The following is a 6713-nucleotide window of genomic DNA, read 5'->3' as shown; positions in this document are numbered from 1 at the left end:
TCAGGGGTCCCTTTACCTTCACCTTTACATACATACATACATACACACACACACACACACACACACACACATGGTTCTGGTGACAAAGGAACTGGGGAGAGTAGGCTAAAAGGTCAAGAATCAATGGATGGTAATCACAACGAAGGGGTTGAATATGGAACAAGCTTCTTCAGATGTTTCCTTATTTACAAGCGTTTGTCCACAGCTGCAAACCCTGGAAACCTCCATTTCAGCTGAAATCCTTAGGATGATGAATCATGTGCAGTATTTTCTGTGTGCACTACAATCGTCCAATTGCTGTGATGTTCACTGCTCACACCAAGTGATGGCTCTCTGGATAAATAAATCCAGGATTAAATAATACCTGTTTAAAAGTCAAACAAGCAATAAGAACCAAGTAATAGATTGACGAGCCCTTCCCGGTTGCTTTGGATGGGGAAAGTGACCCTGTAGCTGTGACTAAGTAGCAACTTGTCCTCACTGTCCCCACCCCCGCAAAAAATAGAAGCAAAAGCTGGAATTTCTGCATTTTTGGATATTCCTATGAATGGACAACGCTCTTTGTTTTTAAAGGTGTGGGTTTTTTTAATAAAAAAAAATCCCTGCAAATTACAGGTCATAGTTATAGTATCTTCCCATCACAGGGTGGGGTTAAGGTGGAAGAAGAAGAAGAGTTTGGATTTGATATCCCGCTTTATCACTACCCTAAGGGACACGGGTAGCGCTGTGGGTTAAACCACACAGCCTAGGACTTGCTGATCGGAAGGTCGGTGGTTCGAATCCCCGCGACGGGGTGAGCTCCCGTTGCTCGGTCCCTGCTCCTGCCAATCTAGCAGTTCAAAAACACGTCAAAGTGCAAGTAGATAAGTAGGTACCGCTCCGGTGGGAAGGTAAACGGCGTTTCCATGAGCTGCTCTGGTTCGCCGGAAGCGGCTTAGTCATGCTGGCCACATGACCCGGAAGCTGTCAATAAAGCGAGATGAGCGCCACAACCCCAAAGTCGGCCACGACTGGACCTAATGGTCAGGGATCCCTTTACCTTTACCTTTTTAAGAAGTCTCAAAGTGGCTAACAAGACACTGGGCTACAAACACCCTGCAATATAGCCCCAATGATATTATCTTCACTTTGCATTTGAAAGCTGTTGTTCTACAACAACCCTGCAATGTAGTACAGTGTTATTATTTCCACAATGCAGGTTGAGTGGTAATGAGACACACAGAGAGACTGAGACTGTGAGTGATCCCCTTGCAGTGTAGTCCCATATGTTCTTGCTTTCCAGAGATGGACCCAATTTTCCGAAACCTGTCCTGGTAGATCAGAGATAGCTATTGAATGGCCATGATGTGCCCTTTTTTTATAGAAGCCAGCCCTCCGTTTTGAATTTAATTGATTTCGTATTTCTGTCCCGCTTTTCCAACCACGTTGAGCTCAGAGTGGTTCATAGATAATAACAACATTACAAAGTGCCGTCAGGTCTGCACAGCAGATTAAGTGAGCCCTAGAATGGCCCATGTGGTGGGGCAGAGCTGCCCTCCTGGTACGAGCTTAGCTGCAGCTCACCTGGATAGGACAGAGCAGGGGGGCAGCTCTACAGGCACACCAGTGGAGTCAATCTGCAGGTCCCATACAGCCCAAGCCTCACCATCACCCTGCCTCTGTGCCACCTCACAGCAACACCTGTATCAGGAGGGCGATGCCACCTTATCCAGCAAGCCACTGTTGGTAGATGCACCGCTCATCTGCTGCTTTTTCCACTGCTGTAAGATGTATTATATTTCTAGTTAAATTATTATTATTATTTTGTAAAACTGCATGCATACATATACATTAGAACATGCAGATTTTATGCATTTTTGTGGAGGGTGGTCATCAAGTTGCACACACACTATACCTGTAAAGCACATTTAAAGCATATTTTCCACCTCAAATAATGCTGGGCACTGTTAAACTTTGCTGGGGAAATCTGGCTGAGGTTAGGATTGTGCCCTTAGCATTTATGCACATGCATTTATATGTGCGTGAGGGGCAGGGGGCATCCAATCCCCATTCACATTTAACTTCCAGGGATGCTGGCAAGGGATCCCAGAAGAAAGACAAAACCAGTGACTTACACCACCAATATCTACAGTAAATGAAGCACCCTCAGAACTCCCAAAGAAATTATGGACAGCTATGTACCAGGGACTGATTCCAGGAAATGGGAACAATTGGAGCATATGCAACGTAGTAGTGCGGTTTGGAAAGAGAGATATCATGAGGAAAAGCTTTCCATAAATATATTCTGGCAAAGATTGCACAAGCTGTGCTGGAAAGTGGGGTGGGGGAAGAAGCAATTTCAAACTTGGCAAGAGAACACTTTTCATTTGAACCGGCAGTAAGTATTTTAACACATTCTTTATTGCAAGGCAGGAGATTGCATCTGAAAAAGACATTTTTTGCACATGAAGCTAATGCTGGGTTGAGTTTAAATCTATATATAATATTAAATCCATAGAAGCTACTGCCATCTGCTGCTGTGGTGCAGTTCATACACCATCGGTGCATGGATTCTATAACAACGTGTGCATACATCTTAAGCTAAACATGTAAGTGAATACAATCTCTCCAAATAGCCAGACAAGTATCCAGAATTCAATTTTGTTTGCATTTTAATGAAAAGCCATCTACTTCACACTTCTCATATCAATGCACAAACCGTTATGTAAAGTTTATATAATGTCAGTTGTGCCAACAGTATGCAAAAATCACAAAATTAAATTCAGGCTATAAATATAAATTCAGGGCCTTCTGTGTGAATTCGATTATTCTGAAATTTTTATTTTATTTTATTTTGTAAATAGCAGCAGCAAGGAAGCTTCAGAAGGATGGAGCATGGGAAGGGGAGCTTATCTATATCACTCCCTGCCATGGTAGTAGCAAAGCTGTCATATTCTGTTCTGTTCTGATCCAGTACCAGATCTCGAGGAGCAGAGAAGACTTATCAGAAGTTGCAGGACCATGGATAGCACCAAGTGAGAAACTTGCTCCAACAAAAAGGGTGAGCATAGACAGGGCCTTTTAATGCTTCTGTTCTCTGACCACCTCTCTCAAGCTCCAAAAGCCTTGTGGCTAACTAACTTCTAAAATGGCCAATCCTTTGGCCAGAAGACAGACAGACTGTTCCCTAGCTTCCCACCTGGTGTGTTCCCTGGGCCACTGAGTTCCTGCTGGAGGCATTTGGTTCTTCAGGGCAAAGTGCTTGCGACAATATAGGCTCTGACCCTACGGTTACAGGAGATTCTCCTGGGGGCTCAAGTTCCTCAGCCTCAGGTTCTTGATTTTCTGCAGCAGACTTAAAGCCCTACATGTCAGGCTGCTGCCAGCGACTCCCGGCTGCTTGCCCAGGAGCATACAAAGACAAGGGAATGTTTCTTACCGGACGCTTTTTATTCAGTATTTACAGAGAGAGGCTCTAGAACCCAGCCTTTTGGATAATGACGTTGTCCCGAGTGAATCTCCACCCCGTCTCTCCCACTTCTTCATTCTTCATTCTCATTGTTTAGCCTATGGGTGCTGCTATGTGCCCTCTGTCTTTGAGCTCTTTGCTCTCCTACTTCCAAGGCTCGCCGGGTTCTAGGAGAGGGGGGGGTCTGAAATGCTATCTAAAGACACAGTGTCCATCAGCTGTCGCCCCCTTTGTGCTTCCTCCTCGTCCTCCTCTCCCATTATTTCCCAACTTTTCCCCTCATCAGCCTCTGAGCTGTGACCTCCCTCAAACCCCTGTTGTAAATCTAAACTGTCTTCCTCTTCCTCCCCTCCCTGGAAGGGTCAAGCTGCCCTCTGCCCTGTCCCTGACACTCCCCCTGGTCTGGATCCTTGGGTGGAAAGTCTGCAGTCTCTGATTTTGTGTCTTGACTGCTGCCTGGCTCTGGGTGCATGACATCTCCAAAGGTTATTTTTCAAGGCAAGCTGCCATTGCCACAAATGCATCCTTTGGCCAGGCTAAACTACCCCACAGTCACAAGTGCATGCTCATTACAACTGTGCAATTCATTGGCGCTTGGAGTCAGAATTCTAACATCCTGGAAACAACATGCGGAAGGTTTCTTCATGCTACTTGTGGGAGCAGTGATATGTATACCTGGAAGACACACTGGATTGGGTCCAGACTATGTTAGTTGAACTTAGGTCCCACTGAAATCAATAGGACAAATTAGTCATTACTTAAGTCCGATTAACTTCAGTGGGAGTTATGTTTAACTTACCTACAATCCACTTCTAACAATAGGCAGAAGCCAGTTAAGTTCTACTCAAAGTAGACCCACTGAAATTAATGAAACTACGATAAGTCATGGCCTTGATCTCCAGTGGGTTTACTCTGGGTAGAACTAGCATTCCACCCAACTCCATGTCTCCTCAGAAGTAAGTCCTACTGACTTCACTGGGTCTCGCTTCCAAGTAAGTAAAGCTAGGATTACAGCCTAAATCTGGATCCAACCCATTATAATTTCCATATGTGTCTTTCAAGCAGACTTGACAAAAACTCAAAATACCAGGGGCTTTCTCCACCACTATAGCTCAGTGGCAAATTAGGTAGAAATCTATTATCAGCAAGGAAAGTTTTACATATATAAGGATATGGCCTGACCCCCAAATGAGTAAGACCTAGTTTTGGAGGGGCCTAGCTGAATGCTGAAGTTAAAAACAGCACCGGATAAGATGCAGAGGTCTCTGAAAATACAGAGGAAGAAGCTTGGGCTGGGTGACTGTTTCAAAGAAATGTGGTTGGAGGGTGGGTAGATAAGTGACTGTTCCAAAGTGATGTGGTGGGTAGATAAGAAGATTTTGTTCAGATAATTTTTGTGTTAATTTTGCTCTGCTAAACGTGTTGACCTCCTATGTAGTGTGGTTTTTTTAAAAAAAATGTTTAGGATAATATTTTAGTTTCCTGTTAATTGTGTTTGAATGAATATTGATTGTATTCAAATGTACAGGTGAAACTAGGAAAATTAGAATATCGTGGGAAAGTTCATTTATTTCAGTAATTCAACTTAAAAGGTGAAACTAATATATGAGATAGACTCATGACATGCAAAGCAAGATATGTCAAGCCTTTATTTGTTATAATTGTGATGATCATGGGGTACAGCTGATGAAAACCCCAAATTAACAATCTCAGAAAATTAGAATATTAAATGAAATCAGCAAAACAAGGACTGCAAATAGAGCAATATTGGACCTCTGAGAAGTAGAAGCATGCATATGTACTCAGTGCTTGGTTTGGGCCTCTTTTGCATCAATTACTGCCTCAGTGTGGCGTGGCATGGATGCTATCAGCCTGTGGCACTGCTGAGGTGTTACGGAAGACCAGGATGCTTCAATAGCAGCCTTCAGCTCTTCTGCATTGCTCGGTCTCATGTCTCTCATCTTTCTCTTAGCAATGCCCCATAGATTCTCTATGAGGTTCAGGTCAGGTGAGTTTGCTGGCCAATCAAGCACAGTAATCCCATGGGCATTCAACCAGGTTTTGGTACATTTGACAGTGTGGGCAGGTGCCAAAGTCCTGCTGGAAAATGAAATCAGCATCCCCATAAAGCTCGTCTGCGGAAGGAAGCATGAAGTGCTCCAAAATCTCCTGGTAGACAGCTGCATTGACCCTGGACTTAATGAAACACAGTGGACCAACACCAGCTGATGACATGGCTCCCCAAATCAACATAGACTGTGGAAATGTCACACTGGACTTCAAGCATCTGGCATTGTGTGCCTCCCCATTCTTCCTCCAGACTCTGGGTTCTTGGTTTCCAAATGAGATGCAAAAGTTGCTCTCATCAGAAAAGAGGACTTGGGACCACTGAGCAACAGACCAGTTCTTTTTTTCCCCTTTAGCCTAGGCAAGATTCTTCTGATGTTGTTTCTTGTTCAGGAGCAGCTTGACAAGAGGAATACAACATTTGAAGCCCATCTCCAGGATCCGTCTGTGTGTGGTGGCTCTTGATGCACTAACTCCAGCCTCAGTCCACTCCTTGTGAAAGTCCCCAACACATTTGAATGGTCTTTTCCTGACAATCCTGTCCAGGCTGTGGTCATCCCTGCTGCTTGTGCACCTTTTTCTCCCACACTTTCCCCTTCCACATAGCTTTCCATTAATGTGCTTCGATACAGCACTTTGGGAACATCCAACTTCTTCTGCAATTACCTTTTGAGGCTTTCCCTCCTTATGGAGGGTCTCAATGATTGCTTTCTGCACAACTGTCAGGTCAGCCACCTTCCCTATGATTGTGCTTCCTACTGAACCCATTGCAGGTGTTATGGATTGAATAGCTACTGCACCTTTTCACAATATTCTAATTTTCTGAGATTGTTAATTTGGGGGTTTTATCAGCTGTACCCCATAATCATCACAATTATAACAAATAAAGGCTTGACATATATCGCTTTGTATGTCATGAGTCAATCTCATATATTAGTTTCAGCTTTTAAGTTGAATTACTGAAATAAATGAACTTTTCCACGATATTCTAATTTTCCGAGTTTCACCTGTATACTTTATATTCAACTTTCTTCAGTAATGTTTTATTCTGAATTGTGTTATTTGCTGTTTTAATGTCGGTTGTAAACTGCCTTGAGATTCCCCCCCCCCTTAAAAATATAAAGCAGTATAGAAATTAAATTAATAATAATAATAATAACAACAACAAGATCATTGGGAAGAAGGTACAACAGACCAG

The sequence above is a fragment of the Podarcis liolepis genome (assembly GCF_965112155.1).
Source record: "Podarcis liolepis genome assembly, chromosome: 16".
NCBI lineage: Eukaryota > Metazoa > Chordata > Lepidosauria > Squamata > Lacertidae > Podarcis > Podarcis liolepis.
Note: the sequence above shows the minus strand (reverse complement) of the source record.